Source organism: Sapajus apella, unplaced genomic scaffold (assembly GCF_009761245.1).
Source record: "Sapajus apella isolate SASKATOON/1434 unplaced genomic scaffold, GSC_monkey_1.0 scaffold1, whole genome shotgun sequence".
NCBI classification, from domain to species: Eukaryota; Metazoa; Chordata; class Mammalia; order Primates; family Cebidae; genus Sapajus; species Sapajus apella.
Window position 1 is genome coordinate 78,939,123 of NW_022436941.1, and position 27,733 is coordinate 78,966,855.

The 27,733-nt window shown below is 36.3% G+C and overlaps 1 protein-coding gene across 8 annotated transcripts in view; it reads left to right on the forward strand.

The window, feature by feature from the left end:
- The window catches only part of PDE4D (phosphodiesterase 4D), a 1,549,195-nt gene that overhangs the window by 1,121,781 nt on the left and 399,681 nt on the right, over positions 1-27,733 (forward strand). The gene's annotated exons all lie outside the window — the stretch shown is intronic.

Consider the following 27,733-nt stretch of genomic DNA (forward strand, 5'->3'; position numbering starts at 1 on the left):
CACACACACACACACACACACACACACACACACACACACACACACACACACACTATTATAAAGGGGATAAAGGAGATTTTGTTATTAACTCACATGATCACAAGGTCCCTCAATAGGCCATCAGCAGGCTGAGTAGCAAGGAGAGCCAGTCCAAGTTATAAAACTGAAGAACTTGGAGTTCGATGTTTCAGAGCAAAAGGCATCCAGCACAGGAGACAAAGGAGAAAGATGTAGGCTGGGAGGCTAGGCCAATCTTCCTTTTCACGTGTTTCTGTCTGATTATATTCTAGCTTCAGCAGCAGCTAATTAGATTGTGCCCACCCAGATTAAGGGTGGGTCTGCCTTTCTCAGCCCACTGACCCAAATGTTAATCTCCTTTGGCTACATCCTCACAGACACATCCAGAATCAATACTTTGTATTCTTCAATCCAGTCAAGTTGATACTCAGTATTAACTATCAGAGAAGGTATAGTATGTTCTGAGCTTTCTTCTCTGTGTTGTAAAAAAAAAAAAAAAATACATAAGTTAATGAAGCCAACAAAAACATCTACCCTTGTGGAGTTTATATTCTAGCTGATAGCAAAAGACAAGAAAATAAATAGTATATATAATAGTATATATAAATAGTGTATATATATATATATAATATACTATTATATATACTAATTTCTTATATTTTGCTATATATATATATATATAAAGTCATATATATATATAGATATATATTTATATCTTAGAATATATATGGGGTAAGATTTTGTGATAAATACAATGAAGAAAAGTATATTAAAGAAGAGATTAACAAATGTGTGTGTGGTGGGTGGTGGAATTTTAAGTGGAGTTAGGAAAGACCTCATTTAGAAGGTAGCATATGAGTAAACATGAAGAAGATACAAAAAGTCTTCCTGTTATAATGGAGGGACAGTAAGAAGGTCCTGGTACCTGGAGTGAAGTAGAAAGTGGAGAATAAAGTTGGAGATGAAACATAAGGGGACACAGAGCTCTATTCATCTTACCAGTGGCTTTGCCTTATTAAACAAAGACCTTTAAACAGTTGTTAACAAGATCACTCTGACTGCTAATTTGGAGATGACTTTAGGGGAATAAGGAAGAAACAGAGAGACCAATGCGAAGCAGAAGAATTCTTTTCTTCAGGGTCTTTCTCATTGCTGTTCTCACTACCGTCATCCTTCAAACAGGTACTGCTCTTTTTAACTAAGTGTGATCTAAATGTGGGTTAAAAAAAAAAAAAAAACACCCTTCTTCGTCTAACAGCTGAGACAAAGCAGGAATTTTAAAGCAACACTTTACTGACAAAAAACTATGTAGAATCACAATAACATGGAAGTAGATAGTTTGTCCTACCATAGGAGATGTTTTATTCACATGAAGTCCCCTAGGAGAAGCTGTTGTTCTGACCCCCTCTTCATACTGGACAACAGAGGCCATCTTTTACCTTTCCACAAGAGAGGACTCTAAAACACATGGTCTCCTCCTACGCTTACTTAAGGCTCACCTCCTTAACTCTGATTTCCTCTCTGTGGAAATCTCTATTCCTCTGGTAAGTGTGTACTGGGATTTGGTACATTTAGGGAAGTGCAACCTACTCAAAATATCCAAATATGGTGCCGTAATTCTAATAATCTAATAAGAGGCACATCCATATATTTTCAAGGGCAGGGGAAGATCATTAAATAACAGTATGAATCATATTATGTCCTCAGTAAATATTAGTTACCATTTCTTCCTCTCCGAGTGACTTTCACCACTCTCTGTAACTCATCTAGCCTTATCTAGTGGGAGGCCATTTTTTGGCATGGCATGGCTACATAATTTCAAGCTATTACTTATGTTCTTTGCCCTGTCTAAAATGTCTTCCCCTTACCTCCTTCACATACAAACCTTAAAGTTCTTCATAGGTCACAACAACTTAAAAGGCCTTTTACCTAATTAAACAACACAGATGTCTTCTCTTTGCTGTATGTTTATACGTCTATACCAATCATTTCTCATTTAAGTATGAAACTTTTGCATATAAAAATATTAACTTCTTGAAAAATAGTAACCCTGAATTGCTCTTTAAACTTTAACTCCTTTTGTTTCTTTGTTTTGCAATCCACTGTGCAAAGCTGTTTATGCAGCAAAAATTTAGTAAATATTCTATGAATGTCTGAAACATCCATTCATCAATCCACTCACTCAAAAACATGAACATACACTTCATCCTGCATTGCTAGATGTTCAAGCATGAAAATCAAACAATGGTGAAGAATAATTTATTGTGAATATGTTATTTTTCAGGGAAGAGAACACTTCAGAAATAACTTCTTGAGAAATTGGTTTGAGAAAATAGTATATCCAAAATTACAGAGAGCCATCTTGTGGGCAAGTGAATTTATCACACAGATAATAACTTTATTTTAAGTTTGTTACAATTCAAATCTCTTTTTTTACTGTGAATATTTTTATTGATACATAATTATACATAATTAGGAGGTACATGTGGTATTTTGATTCATACATACAATGTATGATGATCAAATCAGGTTACTTAAGATAGTCATCACCTAAAACATTTATTATTTTTTGTATTGGGAACACTTCAGCTCTTCTAGATACTTTGAAATATACAATACATTACTGTTAGCTATATTCACCTTTTTGTGTTATCAAACACTAGAACTTCTTTTATCTAACTATATGCTTGTACCCATTAATTAACCTCTCTTCATCTCACTTCTCTCTTCTCAGCCTCTGGTAACCATCATTCTACCCTCTGCCTCCAAGAGATTCACTGTTTTAGCTCCCACATATGAGTGACAACATGCCATATCTGTCTTTCTGTGCCTGACTTATTTTACTTATCATAATGACTTCCAGTTCCATCCAAGGACACTTAGGTTGATTCCGTATCTTGGATATTGTGAATAGTGCTCCAATAAACGTGAGGGTGCAGATGTACTTTTAACATATTGATTTCCTTTCCTTTGAAATCCTTTGAAAGTAAATACCTAGTGGTAGGATTGTTGGATCATATGATAGTTTTATTTTAGTTTTTTGAGAAACTTCCATACTGTTTTCCGTTATGGTTGTACTAATACACATTCCCACCATCAGTGTATAGGAGTTCTCTTTTCTCAGCACCCTTCCCAGCATCAAATAAAATCTTTTAAAGAGGACTTCTCTATCCTAGTTGAAGAACAAAAAATATATATTAGAATTTTATATAATTATATTTTAAACAATCCTTAGAAACTAATTGTAATATTCATGATGTCTTTAAAATTTCTTGAATATCTAAAAATGAAGGACTCAGTGAAGAAATTACTAAATATCATAAACATGACATACTTTTCATAAGAAATCTTATAAAACTGTTAATGAAAAAGGAAACAATTCTTAGAGATTATCTCTTTAAAGGGTCTATCAATTTTTGTGTTTCTCAGGATGCTTTCAAAATTTGATTAAATCAAATCTGTCTTGAAAATGTAAATATACACACAACTTTTCATATAGTTTCCGGGGCTTCACCAACTCCCCTGCAGAACCCATTCATGGATTTCATATTTTAATTGCTTACATTTTACATAATATACAATGAAAGTCTAGAAGGCTTGGGGGTAAAACTAAGATTTGATCCCATTATCTCTTCATCCCCAAAACCTCATGCTCATATAATTTTATAAGATGGATATAGATAGATAAAATCATGATAAAATATATTAGCTACATTTTTTGAGTTCCTACAGTAAATCTTAATACTTATAGTTTCTAGGCTATTAATGTTTCTTACATCAACAAAAATAAATTCTAATATTAGGCTTATGACATTGATGGTGTATCTGTCACAAATATCCTTGAAGTCCATTCTACCCAAAATAAAATATGTATTATGGATTTCCTTTTTCAAGGCTGAGTAGAATTCGTGTGTGCGTGTGTGTGTGTGTGTGTGTGTGTGCACATATGTGCACGCTACATTTTCCTTATCCATTCACTGTTGATGAACACAGGTTTATTCCACATCTTTGCTATTGTAAATAATGCTATTATGAACATGGGAGTGAAACTATCTCTTCGACACACTGATTTCATTTCCTTTGGATATATACCTAGTAGTGAGATTACTGGATAATATGGTAGTTCTATTTTTAGCTTTTGAAGAACATTGATACTGTTTTCCATTAATGGCTATGCTAATATACATTCCCAGCAACAGTGTAATCGTGTTCCCTTTTCTCCACATCCTTGCCATTTTTCATCTTTTTTGTACTAACCATTCTAGCAGGTATGAGGTGATATCTCATTGTGGTTTTTTAGTTTGCATTTCCCTGATAATTAAGTGATGTTGAACATTTTTTCATATACCTATTGGCCATTGGTATGCCTTTTTTGAGAAATGTCTATTTAGATCCTTTTCCTGTTTTTTAATCAAGTTATTTGTTTTGTTACTATTGACCATTTTGCGTTCCTTATATATTTTGGAAATCCTGTCATTTGGGACAGCATGGATGAATTTGGATGACGTTATGTTAAGTGAAATAAGCCAGGCACAGAATGACAAATACCACATGATCTCATTTATATGTTGAAGCCAAAAAGGTCAAACTCATAGAAACAGAATAAAATGGTTGTTACCAGGACTGGTAGGTGGGGGCTGAAGATGGGAACAATGTTGGTCAAAGGACACAAAATTTCAGTTAAACAGGAGGAATAAGTTCAAGAGATCTATTGTACATCAGGGTGACTATAGTTGATAACAATACATTGTATACTTGGAAATGGCTAAAAGTAGATTTTAAGTGTTCTTGCCACCAAAAATAAGTTTTTGAGATAATGCATATATTAATTAGCTTGATTTAGCCACTTCACAATGTATACATCTATCAAAATAACATTTTACATTATGAATATGTACATTTTTATTTGTTGATTTTTAAATATATATGTATATATGTACATATATATGTGTATATTAGAATTACAGCCTAGACTTGGGTTAATGAAGTCATGACAGTATGAGGTTGATAAAACTGAACAAAGAATCCTGAACCATACCCCACCCTAACTATGTAAATACAATGGAACTATTAGTTTTCTCTTTCCTTTTTCTTTCTCAGTGAGAAGTCATGTCTCAACATAAAAACCATTTCTCTTTGTCAGATCATTAGAGCTCTTTTTTTTCTCTATTATCATTTATAGTAGTTTATGTTTTATTCATCCCTTGCTAGTATGAACCTTGGTAATCTAGGTTAGTATTTCCCAAACTAGGTTTTGTGAAATGCTAATATCAACAGGTACTACATGCAAAACGATTGCACAGTCGAATAAGCTGAGTTTCATAAAATTAAACTGATACATTACTGGAAGCTAAATAAATATTGTAAATCTCCAGGGAGGAGATATATATGCAAAATATTCCAAACTTTATTGAACATGTAAATTTCTGTTTGTTTACAGAGTATCTAATCGGGTTGGGTGTGCCACGGAGAACATTATGGCACATGCTGAACTAAAGATTAAAAAAATAGATTTAAAAATATATGTACATTGCTTGGACAAATTTCAGCAGGATGGTGAGAAATTGACTTCTAGTATAGAATATTCTGGGAAATGAGATTTTTTTTTACATTAAATGATCCTAATTCAAATATTATGTTTAATTTTAAGTTAGCAGGCAATTTGATGTAATGGAGAAAGCACTACCTGAAACCAAGTTAACATGCTTTATTCCTTGGTACAGTCATGCTGGTTTTTAAGTGATTAGCAATTCATTTTACATCTCCAGCTAAGGTAAAGGAATTCCTATAGGAGTAATAGAAGCCCTGTGATTAGTATAAAACTTAGATTAAGATGCTTTGTGCAGGAATTCCCAAGGCATATTTCTTTTTGTCATTTCTCTCTCCTCTCCTCTCCTCTCCTCTCCTCTCCTCTCCTCTCCTCTCTTCTTTCTTTTCTTTTTCTTTCTTTCTCTCTTTCTTTCCCCTTCTTTCTTTCTTGGCACAGTCCTGCTTTGTCCCCCAGGCCGGAGTACCTGGGCTCTAGCTATCTTCCCACCTTGGCCTCCAAAAAATGCTGGGATTGCAGACATGAGCCACCACGTCCAGCCCAAGTCATATTCTAAAACGTGGCTTACTCTGATATTAACTGCCATCTACAGGGGAATGGTCTAATAACTCTGCAAATGCTCTCCACCTTCTAGAATAGTCACATTCCAATTAGTTTAAAGCTCTTAGAAGTCATGTAATTAAAAAAAATTCTTTAAGATTTTCAAGCCAATATTTCCAAATTATTCTAGTCTTTTTCTTATTATTCAACTGGACTCTTAACATCTCAAAAACTTGTATTCAAAGCAACAGTTTGGAAAATGTTCTTATTCCTTTTCTACTTTTAATAGATAAAATTGTTTTTAATTCATGCCAACAGAGATGAACAATTTCACAAATAATCTGAAAAATATGGACTCCTAATTAATTGTAGTGAATTGACCATATGTTCATATTATCTCTAATTAAATAGAGGAACTGGAAAGGAGAGGTGTGAGAATGGGAGAGAAGCCTGCCTCCCCCTACCCTATCCAAGGCTCCTGTTTCTACCCACAGCCCCTATCACAGAAATACCCAAAGTTTATCAACTAGAGAAATATTCTCAGAAAGGGTCGGGACTCTGAGAGAGAAGATGTAGCACCCTGCAGGATGAGGTATGGGGATGAAACAAGAAATGAAGGCAATGTGTGTGTTGCAGGTCTGGTTCTCTGAGAAGCTCCGAGACAGATAGAGATTGGGATGCAGAGTGTTTATGGGGAAATTTTCTCAGTGTGAGCACCATGGGAGGAAGAGTAGGAACAGGGTTAAAGCCTCAATGGAGGCCTCTTATGCTTCACTTGGGGCTTCTAAAACTTAGGGGAAGGACTTAGAACTTTACACCACCTCCTTCCCATTTATCAAATAGCCATTGTCTGCAGACTGCTCTGTATACATGGGTTTAATCTTGGGCAAGAGCAGTATTCCCTCTACTGGAGAAATACATGCGGAGGGGAATCTGGGCAGTGCATTTCAATATCCAGAAGAGTCAGCATCATGAATGCAGAAACTTTGCCTCCTCCCCCACAGTCACCTAAAATGAAAGTAACCAGATTAATGATAGATTGCTTTAAAAAAAAAAATAAATGCTGGAATACAATAGGGCAATGGCCTCAAAATTTTGAAGGAATTTAAATTTCAACATCGACTCCTATAATAAGTCAAACCATGAACTAGTTTAAAGACAGAATAAGCCATCTTTAGTGATGCAAGATCCAAAAAATGATAAATATTAATACTAATCACTTCGTTTGCCACTTGAGCTTCTATAAAATGTGACCCACAAAAAGCAGGAAGCCATCAAAAAGGAAATCATGACATCCAATAATCAACACAGGAGACATCACAGAAAATGCTCAGGATGTCAGGTTTCTAGAAGGCCTAGAAAACAACTAGCTGAGAAGTACAGATTGAAACAATATTATAGGGTGGCGAGGAGGAGGCCCGAAAAGAGAAAATTGAATTGGTAGATTATCCAGTTTGCTAGAGCATCTGAGAGGTGCGGCAGATATGAGTACCATTTGGAAAAGGACCAAAGCAATTATTAACTACAAGCAAAGCAAAAGTTGACCCATAAAGCAAACATGTTCATATTACATACATAGTCAATAAGATTTGTATATACTAAAAATATGTAAACAGTGATTGTTAATTTAACTAAAAATTATGATATAACTAAGTGAAAGAAGGGAAAGGAAGATCAGTATAGATACTTAAATCTTTATTATGACAAGAAATGAATAGATAATAGCTAAAAAAAAATTGAAAATCAAGAAAAAGCATAAGCACCTTACTGACAATTATAGAATTAATTACCAGCAGAAACAAAATTACTTGAGAAAGGGCATTTGGAATGAACACATATAGTACAGTTTTGTGGGCTGTTTTTTAAACAAGGCTTTCAGTATAATTTTAAAATTATATGTGCATAACTTTTCTATTTATATTGATGGATGAGTTAAATTACTTGACACCCTCTAAATCTTGTAACAACAAAGTTGATAGTGATTGTTGTTTCCCAAATGCATGTCATGGACAGGGACATCTAAGTCACAGCCTTCTCACTCGGGTATGGAAACAGAGAGTTATCATGGACTTTGCTGATCCTTCTGGCAGAAGGAGAAAGGGGAAGAAGTGGAGGGTCTCGCAGCAGTGAATCAATGCTTGGCCACAGGTGGCTGATTGGGCAGAACTAGTCACATGACTTCATTCAAGTAGCCAAGAAGTACAGATTGAAGCAAGAGTACAGGGTGTTGAGGAGGAGGCCTGGAAAGAGAAAATTGAATTGATAGATTATCCAGTTTGCTAGAGCATCTGAGAGGGACGGCAGATATGAGTACCATTTGGAAAAGAACCAAAGCAATTATTAACTACAAGCAAAACAAAAGAAAACAAACAAAAACAAAACAAAGCCCTCTTAATAACCATAAGAGGGTTATTAAGTGCGCTTACATGTGTCCTGAGGGTGGGGAGCTGGAAAGATAGAGCCAGCAGCTCTAATGGTTACCACGATTTATCTCATAAAAATTGCTAAGTAAAAATAAAATGGGACTTGGCACAGTGGCTCACGCCTATAATCCTAGTCCTTTGGGAGGCCCAGGTGGGAGAACTGCTTGAGTCCTGGAGTTCATGACCAGGCTGGGTAACATGGCAAGACACCATCTCTTCAATAAATTGTATACCTATGCAACAATCTTGCATGTTCTTCACATGTACCGCAAAACCTAAAATGCAATAAAATTAATAAATGGAAAAAAAAGAAAAATGTAAAAGTAAAAAAAATAAAAAAATATATTTAAATAAAAAAGCCAGACATGGTGGCATGAGCCTGTAGTCTCAGCTACTTGGAAGGCTGAGGCAGGAGGATCGCTTGAGGCCAGGAAGTTGGGACTGCAGTGAGCCGCGTTTGCATCGCTGCACTTCAGTGTGGGTGACAGAGGGAGATCCTATATCAAAACAAAAACAAAAACAAAAATAGTTTACTTCTAGCTAAAAATTTAATTCAATTATAAATTCCTATGGATAATAAACATGTAAATACGTGTGTGATAAGTATGTATGTGTATAAGTAAAACATGCAAATAAACACTTTATATAAACATAAATATACATATGTATTATATATGTATAATTTATATTTTTATATTTGGTTCTTTCATATATGTATTATTGAGTCCTTAAACAAATGTATTTTGAATAGCTTCTATTTACCAGGCATTGTTCCAGGTTCTAGTATTCAACAGTGAATGAAACGGACAGGCACCCCTATTTCTGCATAGCTTATATAGAGTGGTAGGGGCGGAGAGACTCAATAAGCATAACAAATAGGTCCATTGTGTAACGTCTTAGAAGGCTATCAGTGCTAGGGAACAAACAGTGCAGTAGCAGGGGAGTTCAAGTAGAGGTTGAGAATATGGTTGGAATTTGCAATAGGGAAATTAGGTTAGAAGGGGCCCTTTGAGGCAAGAGTTGAAGGGGAGTAGGGAGTAGATGTGTGGGCAAAAGGAACAGGGAATGCAAATATCCTGAGACTAAAGCATGCTTGCTGTTTTCCAGGAATGGCTGGAAGGCTAGTGAGGCTGCAGCATGAAGGGGACATAATGGGGGGGTCATGTGAATATATGGGTCATAGAGCCCATGCTAAAGACTGCCGTACTCAGTTAATTGCTTGACCTCTGAGTGAAATACATGCATTTACACCAGGAAATAAATTGCCCAGCACCTAGAAGATGACTAGGATTTCATATAAACCAACTTGGTGACACTATGAACGCAGAAATGTAAAACGTGTACTTTTCTATCCATTACTAATAGCTTAAGCTCTTCCATGCTTTATATACTGCACTAAGCATCTATGTTTCAACAAAGTATTGGCATAAAATAAAGTTTACAGGACAGCATGAAGACAATTAATATTTATTGACTTTCTACAGCATGCCACAAAATGACTTGGATGCTTACAATAATTCAGTTAGATAAATGTCCCCATTTTATAGGTGAAAACACTGAGCCTCAACAAGCATAAAATGACTTGAGCTACGAGGCTACAATAGAACTAGGATTTAAACCTGGTCAGTCTGATCCCAAAACCTTTTCTTTTTCCCATGTTTGGATTTGACTTCCCCAAAATTGTCTTGTAATGCACAGATTTCCTGTGTCCAGGGAACTATTTGAGTTTTTGTTCTAAAAACTCTTGTGAAGCAGACTGCCTATGGAAAATGACCCTATGCACAGTGAGAATTGGCCTTTAGAGAATATCACTGCCAGCCCTGCTGGTATCTATAAGAACTAATAAGCATTATTTATAGAGAATGATATACACAGTGGGAATTAAGAAATAACTATATTTATGATGACAATTTTGCCTAATTTGCTAGAAAAAAAATAAAATGTGCTCTGATTTGAGATTTATTTCTCTTTTCTTTTGCAGGTAAGTTTGGAATCTTTTTTGCTTATGGAATAGAGGTATGGTATCACTTTTTCTGAGTTTTATTTTAATTGCTTTTAACAATGAGCACCTTTCATAAGTAATATGTTTCACCACCCATTCAATTGTTGTTGTTCTATATATTTGGAAGGTAACATTGTGGGTTTGCATTATTTTATTCAGAGATTTTACATATGTGATTCCATACCATAAATCTATGTAGTGTTTGTATTTGGGTTTGTATTTAAATGATTTCTGTGTCAAGTACAGGAAGAGGAATGTAGTGGGGTTTGGGAGCAGGGAAATGGGGGACTATAAAGAGCAGAGTAAAGAATATGCATGTAATGAGAGATTGAAAGGCTGAGAAGGGCAGCTTCAGGCATATAATTGATAACGGCCATGAATGCATGTCACGAGAAAGATGCCTTTTCATGAGCAAAAGAATCAACCAAAAACTGTTTTCATTCACTTTCCCAAGCCCCTAGTTTTTTGTTTTCTCCCATTACTGTGCAACATTTCTGGCCAGGCTCTTGTTGATGTGTACCTTTGAAGAAGAGAATGGCTGTACCTATTCTGAAACAGAAGTCAAATGTTACGTTAGACAGCAATAAAATATATCTACTTTCTGGAAACCATATGACAAAAGGCTCTTATGCACTATATGTCAACTACTTCACATAAGGATTAGGAAGTTTCAATAAAGCTTCTAGATACACAAAAAAAGAGAATGAAATATTAGAGGAACTTAGAAAGAAGTGCTATTTGTCCTGAGGAAAGAAGGTGGCCTGTAAGGTGACCACACAGGACCATGGCTTTATTATTGCCCACTGTGCTTTCATTAGTATGTAAAAGAGGTGATTGTGTGAGATCTGAATCAAGCATGAACTTAACTAAATTCCATATTAATTATAAATGATAGGTTTGCTTTATTCAAGACAGACCATATATGTTTCTCAAAATAATTGCAAATATTGTTATCAACTGTATAAATATAAAGAGGATTGGAGCTACTATCTACTCATCTAAGTTCTAGCTAAGAGATGAGGTGGCAAAGGAGGAGAAAGTTCTTCAGTTTCTGGTCTTGATGGGTAAAGAGCTTTGATCTCATTATATTCTCTCCAATATTATCATATTAATGTCAAAGTCATCAAAATGGAGTTGATATTATCACACTAATAAATATTACACAAATAAAAAACAACAAATGTTTTCACTAAAACTCTGAAATTTGTACCTGGACCACAAAGCTAATGGGCTGGTTTTAACTGATATTCTGGGGTTTGATGGAAAGGGAGTGGCATTAGAGGACATTGTAAAATGTCATGGCATCCAATCTAATTATCAGAGCTCTAGCTCCAGGATCAGCAAACTTTTTCTGTGACAAGCCAGATAGTAACTATTTTAGCCTTTTGGGGCCATAAGGACTCTGTAGTAACTACTCCACTCTGCTGTTACAGAGCAAATGCAGTTATTCATAGACCATCTGTAATGAATGAGCATGATGTGTTCCAATAAACTTTATTTACAGAAAGAAAGTAGTGGGCAGGATTTTCCCTGTGGTAGTTATCCAACTCCTATGCTAGTTCCCTTTGAAATAAAAAATAAATAAACTTTAATATTTTTGGAACAAGATGTACATTGGCCCCATTCAGATAGATACAGGTAAACACTTGGTCTAAAAATGAAACGGTGTTCAACTGGAGTTCAGAAGCAAGATAGGAACTTCTTAAAAGTTTTGATGAATTTAAACACTAGAGGGCACAAAAGGATATTTTTAAGTCAAGGATCTCTTGTAAACAGAACACTGCAATTATGAGAAACTGCCTGAAGTAGAGCAATGTGACCTCAATGTGCATAATTTGTTTGAAATGTCAGCCTGCAGCTCTTGTGACCTCACTGGCCACAAAAACTTAAAGTGGTTGACCAAGTTCATGTTGCTATAATAATAGCCACATGTCTGTCTTCTTTTTTTCTTTCTTCTTTCTTTCTCTCTCTTATTTTGATTGCTGATTGCTTTTGTCCTTTCCATAAAATATGGCCAAAATTAAGTATTTATATGATGGGATTTTTTTCATCTTATAATATTTTTTAAATTGCTTTAGATTCTAATTTTCATGTGCTGAGTCCTTTTTGTATTAAATAGGCTATTTTGAATTATGTTCTGTCGATCTTTTACAAAATCATAATAAAATAATGCATACTAGCTATGCAAGATTTATGCATATAATAATGCATACTGACAGATGTCATCTGTTACATTGATTTTTGAACTAACTTGGAAGTTTTATTTCAGAAAAATGCTTAAAAATCAGCAGAAGCCTGAAACCTCAAAATTACTCCTACCCTTTAACACATGAACACAAAGATGGAAACAGTAGACACTGAGGACTCCAAAAGTGGGGAGGGGAAAGAGGAATAAGGGCGGAAATACTACCGTACTGGGTATAATGCTCACTACCAGGGTGATGGGACCAGCGCTGCCCCAAACCTCAGCATCAAGCACTATACCCATGTAACAAACCTGCACGTGTAGCAGATATTTTAAAAATCCTACCCTTTTATTTAGTAATTCTGCTTGTAGATATCTGGATTAAGAAGGTAATTTGGGATATTAAAATATTTATATTCATGATATTCACCACAAAAATGCCTATAATATTGAGAACCTAGGTATATTCTACATATTTCACATAAACTGATGTTTAAATAAATTTTTATATTAGACCCAGCCAATAGAATCTTGTTAACCACTAAAAATAGTTTTAAATGACATTAAATGATAGAGAAATTGGCTTATAGTAAAAAGGATGCAAAGTAGAATCCAAAAATTATATACATTAAATGTCAATTGAATGTTAAAATTAGATGCATAAATATATGCATATACATGTAAAAGAAATTTTGCATTCTGATAGCACTGTTTTTGGTGTGATTCTTAGATCAGTGATGCTAAAAGTCAGAAGGTTATAAGGAAATTATTTATGTATCAGGCAGTCAATTTAAATGAATTATTGATTGTTAGGCAGACACATCATTAGAGTCACTTTTTTTTATCCCTGGTATAGGATGATTTGTCTCAGGTTCGGGTGTTGTGGCTTAATTGCCATGCACTAGGCAGTAAAGACCAGGAAGGAAACAAGAGCCTGCTGGAGAGGCTTGCGGTGCTGATACTGAACACAGACTTCCCCTAAGCCCCGTGGACTGTGGACACATCACACACACACACACACACACACACACACACACATATACACACACGTGCATACACACTCATGCTCCTCTATCCCTTTTCTCTTCCAAATCTGCCTTCTGCCCTTGCCTTTCCCTATAAATGGATGTGTGTGGAGAGGAGGTGGAGAGACAGCAGGGGTCTGAAAGATGTTAACTTGAGTTTTGTCCTGAGCAAAGAATTCCTTAGGAATGACCTAGTATAAAAAAATTGAAGAAATCTCATAAATAATATTGGCAAAACTGTGACAGCAATGTGGCAACATGCAAAAGCTTGTCACTAGTTTCAGTCCAGCTTTTCTTTGTGATTGTTTTGTGTAGCGTGAGTTATCCTCTAAAAATGTTGGCTTTTATTCCTTCATCATTTTGTACAAACATACCTCAAAGGGTGAACATCATATGAGCAAAGACACAAAGTTAGAACTATAAGGAACAATTCTTTCTTAATTCACTATGTATTTTCCTAACAGTTTTCTTAGAGCTTTTAATCCTTAGTGCCTAGGAGATTGAGGACTATATCTTCGTGTTTACTTTTCTTTCTTTTTTTTTTTTCTTTTGAGTTCTTTTTTTAACTTTTAAGTTCAGGATACATGTGCAGGTTTGTTATATAGGTAAACTTGGGTCACAGGGGTTGCTGTACACATTATTTTGTCACCAAAGTATTAATTAGTTTTCTTAATCCTCTCCTTCCTCTCACCCTCTACCCTGTGGTAGGCCCTAGTGTGTTTCTTTCCACTCTTTATGTCCATGTGTTCACGTTACTTAGCTCCCACTAATAAGCGAGAACATATGGCATTTGCTCTTTTGTTCTTGCATTAGACTGCTAAAGATAATGGCCTCCAGCTCTATCCCTGTTTCTACAAAGGATATGATCTCATTCTTTTTTATGGCTGCAGAGTATTCCATGGTGTATATGTACCACATTTTCTTTAGCCAGTTTATCATTGATAGGTATTTAGGTTAACTCTGTCTTTGCTATCGTGAATAGTGCTGCAGTGATTATGCACATGCCTATATCTTTATAATAGAACTATTTCTATTCCTTTGGATGTATACCCAGGAATGGGATTACTGGGTCAAATGGTATTTCTTTTTTAGGTCTTTGAGGAATTGCCACACTGTCTTCTACAATGGTTGAACTAACTTACTCTCCCACCAACAGTGAATAAGTGTTTCTTATTCTTCATAATCTCACTAGCACCTGTTATTTTTTGACTTTTTAGTAATAGCCATTCTGACTGGTGTGAGATAGTATTTCACTGTGGTTTGGATTTGCATTTCTCTAATGATCAGTGATGTTGAGAACTTTTTCATGTAATTGTTGGCTGCATGTGTGTATTTTTTTGAAAAGTATCTGTTCATGTCCTTTGCCCAATTTTTAATGGAGTTATTAAATTTTTTCTTGTAAATTTGTTTAAGTTCCTTATAGATGCTGGATATTAGACCTTTGTTGAATAGTTTGCAAAAATTTTCTCTCATTTTATAGGTTCACTTGTTGACAGTTTCCTTTCCTATGCAAAAGCTTTTTAGTTTAATTAGATCCCATTTGTCAATTTTTGCTTTTGTTGCAGTCACTTTTGGTGACTTAGTCATAACATCGTTACCCATTCCTATGTCCAAGATGGTATGCCTAGGTTGTCTTCCAGGGCTTTTATAGCTTTGGGTTTTATGTTTAAGTATTTAATCTATCTTGAGTTAATTTTTGTATATTGTATAAAGAAGAGGTCCAATGTTCTTCATATAGTTATCCAGCTTTCCCAGCATTATTTATTGAATAGGGAATCCTTTCCCCATTGCTTGTTTTTGTTAGGTTTGTCAAAAATCAGATAGCTATAGGTATGTAGTCTTATTCCGGGGTTCTTTATTCTGTTTCATTTGTCTATGTGTCTGTTTTTGTACCAGTACCATGCTGTTTTAGTCATTGTGGCTCTGGAGTATAGTTTCAAGTTGGGTGGTATGATGCTTCTAGCTTTGTTCTTTTTGCTTAGGATATTCGGGTACTTTTTTGGTTCCATATGAATTTTAAAATAGATTTTTTTCTGGTTCCATGAAGAATCTCAATGGTAGTTTAATAAAAATAGCACTGAATCTATATATTGCTTTGGGCAGTATGGCCATTTTAACAATATTGGTTCTTTCTGTCCATGATCATGGAATGTTTTTCTATTTTTTTGTGTCATCTCTCATTTATTTGAGCAGTGTTATGTAGTTCTCCTTGTAGAGATTTTTCACCTCCCTGATTAGCTGTATTCCTAGGTATTTTATCCTTTCTGTGGTGATTGTGAATGGGATTGCATTCCTGATTTGGCTCTCAACTTGAACTGTTAGTGTATAGGAATGCTAGTTATTTTTGCACATTAATTTCATATCTTGAAACTTTGCTGAAGTTGTTTATCAGTTTAAGAAGCTTTTGGGCTGAGACTGTGGTTTTCTAGATACAGGACTGGGTAATCTGTAAACTGGGATAGTTTGACTTCCTCTCTTCCTATTTGGATGCCTTCATTTCTTTCTCTTACCTAACTGCCCGGGCTAGGACTTCCAAAATGTTGAATAGGAGTGGCGAAAGAGGGTATGCTTTTCTTGTGCTCATTTTCAATGGTAATGCTTCCAGCTTTTGCCCATTCAGTATGATGTTGACTGTGGATATGTCATAGGTGGCCCTTATTATTTTGAGGGATGTTCCTTCAATACCTAGTTTATTGAGAGTTTTTAACATGAAAGGATGTTGAATTTTATTAAAGGCACTTTCTACATCTTTTGAGATAATTATGTGTTTTTTTGTCTTTTGTTCAGTTTATGTGATGAATCACATTTATTGATTTGCATATGTTGAACCAACCTTACATCTCAGGGATGAAGCCTGCTTGATTGTGGTGGATAAGCTTTTTGATGTTATATTGGATTCGGTTTGCCAGTATTTTATTAAGGATTTTTACATCAATGTTCATCAAGAATATTGGCCTGAGTTTTATATTTTTGTTGTATTTCTACCAGGTATTTGTCTCAGGATGATGCTGGCCTTGTAGAATAAGTTAGTGGGGAGTCAGTTCTTCTCAGTTGTTGGGAATAGTTTCAGCAGGAATGGTACCAGCTCTTCTTTGTACATCTGGTAGAATTCATCTGTGAATCTGTCTCGTCCTCAGCTTTTTTGATCGGTAGGCTATTTATTACTGACTCAACTTCAGCCATTTTTATTAGTCTGTTCAGGGATTCAGATTCTTCATAATTCAGTCTTGGGAGAGTATATATGTCCAGGAATTTATCCATTTCTTCTAGTTTTTTTAGTTTGTGTACATAGAGGTGTTCATAATATTCTCTGATGGTTGTTTGTATTTCTGTGGGGTCAGTGGTAATATCCCCCTTAACATTTCTGATTGTGTTTATTTGAATTTTCTCTCTTTTCTTCTTTATTAGTCTATCTAGTAGTCAATGTGGTTTGTTAATTTTTTTCCAAAAAAAAAAAAAAAAAAAAAAAACAGCTTCTTGATCCACTGATCTTTTGAGTGGTTTTCCATGTCTCAATATTCTTCAGTTCAGCTCTGATTTTGGTTATTCTTCTGCTGGCTTTGGGATTTGTTTGCTCTTGCCCCTCTAGTTTTGTTTAGTTGTAATGTTAGCTTGTTAACTTGAGGTGTTTCTTTTTGATTTGGGCATTTAGTGCTATGAATGTCTGTCCTTAACACTGCCTTAGCTATGTTCCAGAAGTTCTGATATGTTGTATCAGGACTGGGCTATTCAATTTCCATGTAACTGCATGGTTTTGAGTGAATGTCTTAGTCTTGGTTTCTAATTTGATTGCACTCTGGTCTGAGATATTGTTATGATTTCAGTTCTTTTGCATTTGCTGAGTAGTGTTTTATTTCTGATTATGTGATTGATTTTAGAGTATTTTCCATGTGACAATAAGAAGAATGTATATTCTGTTGTTTTTTGAGCGGAGAGTTCTGTAAATATCTATCAGGTCTACTTAATCCAGTGCTGAGTTCAGGTCCTGAATATCTTAGTTAATTTCCTGTCTCTATGATCTGTCTACCATTGTCAGTGGGATGTTAAAGTCTCCTGTTATTATTGTATGGGAGCCTAGGTTGCTTTGAAGGTCTCTAAGAGCTTGTTTTATGAATCTGAGTGTTCCTCTCTGTTGGGTACATATATATTTAGGATAATTAGATCTTCTTGTTAAATTGAACACTTTACCATTACATAATGGCCTTCTTTGTCTTTTTTATCTTTGTTGGTTTAAAGTCTGTTTTGTCAGAAACTAGGATTGCAACCCCTGCTTTTTTCTGTTTTTCACTTGCTTGGTAGATTTTCCTCCACCCCTTTATTTTTAGCCTATGTGTATCATTGCCTGTGAGATGGAACTCTTGAAGACAGCATACCAATGGGCCTTGGTTCTTTATCCAGCTTGCCACTCTGTGTCTTTTAATTGGGGCATTTAGTCCATTTACATTTAAGGTTAATATTGTTATGTGGGAATTTGATTCTGTCAGCACATTGTTAGCTGGTTATTTTGCAGACTTGTTTATATGGTTGCTTTACAGAGTTATTGGTCTGTACACTTCAGTGTGTTTTTGTAGTGGCTGGTAATGGTCTTTCCTTTCTATGTTTAGTGTTTCTTTCAGGAATTCTTGTAAGGCATATCTGGTGGTAACAAATTCCCTCAGTATTCTCTTATCTGAAATGGATCTTATTTCTCCTTCGCTTATGATGCTTAGTTTGGCCAGAATGAAATTGTTGGTTGGAATGTAATTTTTTTAAGAATAGTGAATATTGGCCCTCAGTCTCTTCTGGCTTGTAGAATTTCTGCTGAGAGGTCCACTGTTAATCTTATGGGCTTCCCTTTGCAGGTGACCTTACCTTTCTAGCTGCCTTTAACATATTTTCTTTGATTTCAACCTTGGAGAATCTAATGATTATATGTCTTAGGGATGACCGTCTTGTGAAGTATCTCACCAAGGTTTTCTGCATTTCCTGAATTTGAATGTTGGCCTCTCTAACTAGGTTATGGAAGTTCTCATGGATAACATCCTGAAATATGTTTTCCAAGTTGACTTCGTTCTTCTCATGTGTTTCCGGGAGACCAATGAGTTGTAAATTCAGTCTCTTTACATAATTTCATATTTCTCAAATATTTTGTTTATTCCTTTTCATTCCGTTTTCTCTATTCTTGTCTGACTGTCTTATTTTAGAAAGCCAATTTTCAAGCTCTGAGATTTCAGAGATTTTTTTCCTCCACTTGGCCTATTCTGCTGTTAATACTTGTAATCGCATTATGAAATTATTGTAGTGTTTTCAGCTGTATCACATTGGTACTATTCATGTCTATACTGACTGTTTGTCTGTCTGTTCCGGCATTGTATTATCGTGATTTTTATCTTTCTTGCTTTGGGTTTCAACAAACTCCTGTATTTCAGTGATCTTCATTCCAATCCATATTTTGAATTCCATTTCTGTCATTTCAGCCATCTCAACCTGGTTCAGAGGCTTGGCTTTAGAAGGGATGTGGTTGTTTGGAGGACAGAAGACACGCTGCCTTTTTGAGTTTTCAGGGTTCTTGTGCTGATTCTTTCTTATCTTTGTGGACTTTTCTACCTTTAATTTTTGAGGTTGCTGACCTTTGAGTTTTTTTTCCCTTTTATCCTATCTGATGACCTTGAGGGTTTGATTATGGTATAAGGTAGATTCAGCTGACTGGCTTGATTTCTGGAAGATTTTAGGGGTCCAACACTCAGCTCCCAATTTCTGGACTGTGTTCACTAACTCTGGGGGACTTGTGTGAAGCCCCAACTTTGTTCTCTCACTCTTCGAGGTTTGGAATTCACTCTGCTTGGGGTTGCTGAGATGGGGCAGGTGCAGTGAAGTGCTAGTGGGTGCAAGGTTGCCTGCCTCCCTGCAGGTGTTCACTACAGTGGCAGAGGCAATGCAGCTTAGAGGGGTGGGCAGGAGGCCCTTGCTGAAGCCTGTGTGCACAGTCACACTGGAAGTGATGTTAGCTGGGGGTGGGGTGGTGGCAGGCACAGGTCTGAATGCCTTCTCTGTGCCCTACAAGCAGGAGTGATAGCTCAGGGTAGGGGATTATTCACTGTTCTCTGTGCAGACCACGTGTTTACTTTTCAAATAATTTGATGAACTGAGTGAAATATTGAGACTAGCTGATTTCATTAAACTATGCTTATGACTTAAATTTCTACCTATACAATTTTTTCTTCATTTTAAAATTTTGAACCAAATTGGCTTGTAACATAATCTAATAGATTCAATTAGTGATTTGGAATTATTTTCAAAGATATATCCAACATTCTAGAGTTTACAGTTTATATCCTCAAATTATAATTGCTTGTAAAGTTTACTAGTTTATTTCCCCAAATAATCATGGCTGGTTTACGTATATGAAATGTTCTCAAGCATATCAAGGTACAAATAAAGCTGCAAGACATGTAAGTTTTTTCTGTTGTCCATTGGGTAGGTAGAGAAATGGATGACTTGGCTTATTTAAGCCAATTACTAAAGGAAATAGAAAAGCCTTGAGTCCTTTCCGGAACAAAACAGAATTAAATATTCATTACATGAAGGAAAGCAGAATTTAGAACAAAATAATGAAATTTCCCTGGAGTCTATCTTCTAAGAGTTTGATGGATTCATTTAACATACGTTTATTTAGTTCCTACTGTGCTGGGCAGTCCCAGGCGTATTCAGCCCCAGGAGGTTCAGAATGCAGTATAACATGAGCACACACCACTCTTTTTCTTTACAACGCTCCTTTAGAGAAAAGAAGACTACAGTTTGCATTTTTCCCTGGGTAAGAAACAAATTAGAAATTTAAAGAAACTTTGCTAAGCGCTGCAGATGCCTTTGAGTGTTTATTCCCATTGACTCATACCTACATCTTACCAGGTAACCCACAGCATATTTAGTCCCAAACTTATCTTTTTCTAATACTTTAGTTATTAATTCTTGGATAACCTGAAGAAGAATAGATCTGAGCTTTTCACATTTATAGTAGGTTCACTTTCAATTCCAGAGAAATTATGGACAGACCTTTTTGCAGCTAAACAAGGTATGTTAGTTTAATATCCATGCTAAGATGAAATACTTCCCTTAACTGAGCATGAAACTATTTGATGATACAGTAGTCTACAAACTAAGTTAAAAAGATGCAAATAGTACACATGCCATTAGTTCATATGCCAGTGTCTTGGATATTGGGAAAAAGGAGGATTCAATGGGGAAAAAAATTCATGACACTGTCTTTCCTGCTCAAGTCCTTGCAAGTAGGATCAAAATACCAATTGCTCTGAAATGAATTCTGCTTTTATTATTTCATTCCCTTGTTCAGAAACCGCCGGTAACATTTCACTTCTAAATGGAACAAAGGTCCCACTCCTAACATATCATTTAAATTCCTTCACAGTTCAGTCTCAACCTTTCTTTCCTTTCTTTTCCTAACTACCACTGTTCATAATACAGTACTCTGCCCTTCTAGGGGTGTTCAATCTTTTGGCTTCCCGGGGCCACATTGGAAGAATTCTCTTGGGCCACACATAAAAAAATATACTAACACTAATGACAGCTGATGAGCTAAAAAAAAAAAAAAATCGCAGAAAATCTCACAATATTTTAAGATAGTTTATGAATTTGTGTTGTGCCACATTCAAAGCCATCCTGGACCATGTGGCCACAGGCTGTGGGTTGGACAAGCTTGCAGGTCTAAACTCTGATACTTTCACTATATCTTGGATATTCATGTTTCTAGAGAGCAGGGGCTGCTTACACTATATTGATACAGGACAATCATAATGCTTAAGTGTTTAATTCGTAAGTATCAGTACTTATCTCATACGCTCTCAGAACAGTGAATTAATTCACTTAGCGAATATATATTGAACCATTACTGCTATCCAGCCCTATTCTAGCTGTTGGCCAAACAGCAGTGACCAAACCTGTCTCTCCTCTGAAATAATTTAATTTTTTTGTAGGGATGAGAGTACAAAATATAAATACATTCAAAATATTTGTGTCATGATGGTTAGTTCTATAAAGAAAGTTAATGCAGAGTAACAAAATAGTGGTAGGAGTGCGATTTTAGATTTAAAAGTCAGAATAGGCATCACTCTTAAACTGACATTTAAATCTTAGCCAAATGAGTGAAATATGCAGATATCCAAAGGAAGGGTGTTTCTGGAAGAAGAAATAGCAAGGGCAAAGTTTCTTAGGTAGGAGGAGGCACATTGTGCTCAAGGAACAAGAAGAAGACGAGTATTGTGGGAACCAAGTAAGCAAGAGAGAGAATAGAAGAGGAGGCCAAAAAGAGAGCAGAGGGCTTTGAAAACCATGGTAAAGAGTTTGGATTTTATCCCAAATGGAGTGGGAAACTAGTAAAGTGTTTTGAGCAGAGAAATGGCACACATTTTCAAAGGATCGCTCTGGGTGCTCTGTGAAGAATAGAGCTGGAGCAAGAGTAGGGAAATGGTTATGAGGCCACTGCAATATCCTGGGAAGGAGACAGTAGTGACTTGGAGCAGGGTGATGGGGGTGGAGATGGAGAGAAGGGACCAGATTCTGGCGATGTTTTGAAACCAGAGCTAACCGTGTTTGATGATGGATTTTTACATAAATGGGAGAGAAAGAGATGAGTCAAAGATGATTCAAGGGTTTTGGCCTGAACAAATTGGTAATGTATGTTTTTATTTACTTGGGGAGTTCATGAGCTTGGGAAGTTCAGGGGAGGAGTAGATTTAGTGTCGGTTCTGCTTGAGCATCTTAAGTTTGATAGCCCTGATTCTGGAAGATGCTTGGAGCCCTGCTCCATTTCCTTCTGCCTACTCTAGAGATCCCCTGAAGCTATGGCAGACTCTGTCACTTTCTCACCTTAGGCACGTGGGGGCTTTCTGCAGTACAAAGGAGCTTGCTGAGATCACTTGCAGGATTTTTTAACATTCCCAGTGGCAACCCTCCAGCATTGAGGGGCCAGAGTTGGTGCTCATATATCCCAGGTTCCACAGTCTCCAGTGGGACATTCCTGAGGCATGTATATATGGTCCCTCAAAAGGTCCCTGGGAAGATTGGGCCCCATCTGCCTTGCTTATTAACAGACACTCTACTGACGTTTCTTCCTTTGCTGTCTCACTTCCCCGTCACTAACTTTTACTTCCTAGAATCACCTTCCTGCCTATTCTCTAAATAAACTACCCACCCACTCCAAAACTTTGCCCAGTCTCCCTGAAAGGAATTCAGCCTAAGACTATTAAATATCCATATGTCAATGTCCAAGAAGGAGGTGGGTGTACCATTCTGAAAACCAAGCAAAATGTCAGGGTTGGAGATAGAGTTGGGATGCGTTAGTCTTTTTCACAAACCTATTCGAAAACCCATTGCACAAGAACTGGATATGTGTAGATTCCTAGACAGACTTGTTTCTGTCCTTGTCTGCCTCATGTCATCTCTTCTACATGAATACAGTGATGCTCATCAGTGAACACTCTGAGCTTTCAGCAAAGGCCACAGTCGAATTTCCAGATAGTAGTGGATTGGGAAGTGATGACAATTTGGAAGCTAGGGGATCTTGGGGACTTGTCTTGAATATGCATTTACATAGAAAGCACATTGTTTTTATTTTTTATATATGGTTATTTGTGGTGGGTTTGGAAAACCTTGTGGAGGTTATGGAGCGGCACCCCAACCCATCCTTTGGTGTTGCCATTGCTTTTTAATTACGATTTGTACTAAGTCACTTATTTACCTGACTCAGGGTTCTAGCCATGCTTTTCATGATGGCTTGATTAAGAAAGTGAATAGCGATGAATGAGCTCCTCAATAAATATTTAACATAGACACCGATAGGCAAAGTGAAGTCTGTACTCACTTTCCAATCAATTGTTCAAGTGAATATGAGAAGAAATCTTTTTCTCTCCCGTTTTGAGTCAAAATATCACATAAAACACAACTCTTCTTGCATACATTGTGTCATATACAGTAATGTTTTTTTTTGCAAGAAATATCCAGCATTTGGTTTTTCCTTCTGAGCAGTTATCCAGATAATTGCAAATCAGTGGAATCATTTATACGAATAAAGATTTTTATTCTAATTAATGTGCTAAATCAAGCACACCAAATGTCTCTAATTCTCATATTACTCAAATGGTAATATTTTTGTCAGTGACTATCATGTGAAATTTCAGGTGACTAATGCATTTTCAAATGGAACTCATAAGCATACTAAAGTTTCATATATAAATGTCTCTGTATTTTTAAGATGAATGGACAATATTTAGTTTTTAATATAGTCCCCAATTTTCAACTTTTATATTTTCTTTTACCAAATGGAGAAACAGCATTAATCAGAGCAAAAGAGCAAGTTTCACAAGTCATGGGAACAAACATAGATGCTAATTTCCTATTTCAGGAAGTTCTTTTTAAAGCATTATCATTAAGAAGCACAACTCTGTGGAATATTTGTGTACATATTTAATAATAGATAATTTGGATGTGAAGTCTGTGTGTTACTCATACCCATACATGCATCCTCAAAAAGCCTTGGAAGTTAGTCCTCAGCTGATGAAAGCTAAGCAATTGCTCTGGAAGGACACTTGAAGCTCTTGGCTCTTGGGTGAAGGTACAGTCACGAAAACCTCTCTTCACAAGAGGGCGCTGTGCAAACATCTAGCTCTTCATAAAGGAAAATTTCCTTGCAGACTGGCACGAAGTAGGTTTCTTTACATCTGTTAAGAGCTCTGCTTCTTTCTCTCTCTTGCTTTTTCCTGGCCATGCCTCCTCTTCTGCCTCTGTAAGGCAGACTTCTTTGTCTTCTCTAGTTATGCTTCTGCAGACTGCATCATGCTGCTTCTATTAATAATTTGATTTTAAATAATACCATCATAGGTGTTAAATGATGTGTATGCCTATCTGGCCTCTCAGGCCTTCTCTGTCTTTCCACTTAATATTCCCTCAATGTGCAAAATATCTATGAGACATGTTTAATTTAGTATGATTCAAAAGTTTTTACTCTTGACCTTTGTTTGAAGTCTAATCAACTAAAAACCTAAAACTTATGGTGGGAAAAAAAGAAACTTGACTACTCCAGTTTTTTAATAACATGTATTTTATTTAATCTGATTATAAAAGTCATCTTTATTTATGGTAGAAAATATAAACATATGGAAAAGAAACTCTAAAAAAATGTCTGTCATTCTATTACCCAGAAATAACATGATCAACATTTTGGTGCATTTTTTGTTTTTGTTTTTGTTTTTGTTTTTGTTTTGTTTTTGAGACAGAGTTTCGCTCTTGTTACCCAGGCTGGAGTGCAATGGCACGATCTCGGCTCACCGCAACCTCCGCCTGCTGGGTTCAGGCAATTCTCCTGCCTCAGCCTCCTGAGTAACTGGGATTACAGGCACGCACCACCATACCCAGCTAATTTTTTTTTTTGTATTTTTAGTAGAGACGGGGTTTCACCATGTTGACCAGGATGGTCTCGATCTCTTGACCTCGTGATCCACCCGCCTCGGCCTCCCAAAGTGCTGGGATTACAGGCTTGAGCCACCGCGCCCGGCCGCATATTTTAATTAATAGATTTTAAATGAGAAATCCTTTTCCAGAGTAATTAGATTCTACTTAGTATTGACAATTTTATAGAATGCTTTTTAACAAAGTATTAACATTAACCTTTTTTTTTTTTTGAAAAATGCTACTTTCTGCTATTTATAGCTGGATTGGCTGTTTTCTCTGAACTTCTACTTTAATGAGTTTATATTAGAGTTGCAAATACACATTCTTTGAATGTACTTGAGAAGTCGATAGTCTGAATCTGAGATTTTCCACAGCTCTCGGAGCACCTGAGGGCACACTAGCTTCTTCCAGGACTCTGCAGTGCTTGCTCCTTCTTGATTGGATGCCTTTGCAAGTGTACAACTCCAAACATGGGCTGAGTGTTCAGTCATCATTTGTGTGAGTTCTTCAGTTTCATGGAGACTAAAATTAGGTTTCCTCTGTCACTCTTGTGATGTCATCTGAGCTTGACCTGCATTTCAAATTGCTGCTAAGTTAGCAAGCTGACTTTACACTAGGCACATCAGAAAAAATTGATGAAAAATAGAGTCATTGAGGTTGAGATTTTTTCCATTTATTAGAAAAGTACAATGTCTTATTCATAACAAACAAGGCCTAACATTTATGTAATGTCCATTTTTATTATGTCAAAAGGAAAGAAAATAATAAATGTATGTATATATATATATGTATATGTATGTATATGTATGTGTGTGTGTGTGTATATATATATATATATATACATAGACAGAGAAAAAATATATATATATATAGAGAGAGAGAGAGAGAGAGAGACAGAAAGAGGTTCTCACTCACTCTGTCAACCAGGCTGGAGTGCTGGAGTGTAGTGGCACAACAAATCACTGCAGCCTCGATTTCCCAGGTTCCAGTGATCCTCTTACCTCGGCCTCCCAAGTAGCTAGGACTGCAGGCATGCACACCACCATGCCTGGCCAACTTTTCTCTTTTTTGTAGAGATGGGGTCTAGCCATTTTTCCCAGGCTGGTCTCCAACTCCTAGGCTCAAGAGATCTGTTCTCCTTGGCCTCCCAAAGTGCTGGGATTACAGGCATGAACTTCATACCTGGCCACCTTCTTCTTAATTATATACATTTTTTCTTAATTAAGAGCTCAAGTTATTTTTCATTTCTGTAAATATTTTCTATTCCTTTTCTTCTTATTGCCCTGATACTTTAAACACATGTAAGTCCGGTCAAATTTCTTATTACCTTTAAGTTTTAGTTTTGGGTTCATTCAGTTGTAAGCTCCCTTTGGGCACAATTGTGTTCACCATTGACTACCAGCAGGCAGCTGGCATAGCATGGGGAATGTAGGAGATGCTAAAGATGCATTTGTGAGGGGAAGGAAGGAAGGAAGGAAAGAAGGAAGGAAGGAAGGAAAGAAGGAAGGAAGGAAGGGAGGAAGGGAGGGAGGGAGGGAGGGAGAGAGGGAGGGAGGGAGGGGGGAGGGAAGGGAGGGAGGGAGGATGGATGGAAGGAAGGAAAGAAGGAAGGAAGGAAGGAAGGAAGGAAAGAAAGAAAGATGGGTGGGAGGGAGGGAGGGAGAAAAGGAGGAAAGGAGGGAAGGCAGGCAGACAGATGTGTAGGTGGGTGGATGGGTAGGATGGAGGGAAAGAGAGGGAGGAAATAAAGAGGAAAGGAGTCTGGTTGGTTTGATTAGCTGTTGAACAAAATTCCATATAGAAAGTAGCTTACTAGTCTATATCTTTCAGCTCTGTTTATTTCAAAGGATTGTGTGTTTTTGTAAGGGTCACTTATAGAATATAGAAAAATACTTGCTGCCTCATGCATTTCACCATCCAGTGCCTAGTGAGGCTTAAAAACTCATAGTTGTAATTTTGTTTCTTTGACCAAAGTTTGTTTTATTTTCAAATATAAATTCAGTCCCTTAAGACTCATCTATAACATATACATCAAACAAAAATAAGTCAAATGTAACTCAAAATTTTGCTATATATGATTTTGCTGGATATCACCTGACCAATGAAATAATGTGTTCTCAAATTTACTTCTATGTTTTTAAGGCAGTAAGTTTAACAGAAAAAGTCCCTGATATAAAAATGGCTTATTCTCTAAAATTTAGAGGTAAGCTAAAGTTTTCTTCAAGGCCCAATTATTTAGCACTTTACAAACTTGGGAAAGTCACTTAACCACTAAATCAATAGAAATAAAATTAGTGGTAACACTGAAAGCAAAACCCTGACAAAACACACAAACCTTTGAAATAAACAGAACTAAAAGATAGAGACTTAGTAAGCTACTTTCTATGTGGAATTTTGTTCAACAGCTAATCAAACCAACCAGCCTCCTTTCCTTCTTTACTACCTCCCTCTCTCTTTCCCTCCCTCCCTTCCACCTGCCTACCCCTTTGCCTGCCTGCCTTCTTTCCTTCCTTCCTTCCTTCCTTCCTTCCTTCCTTCCTTCCTTCCTTC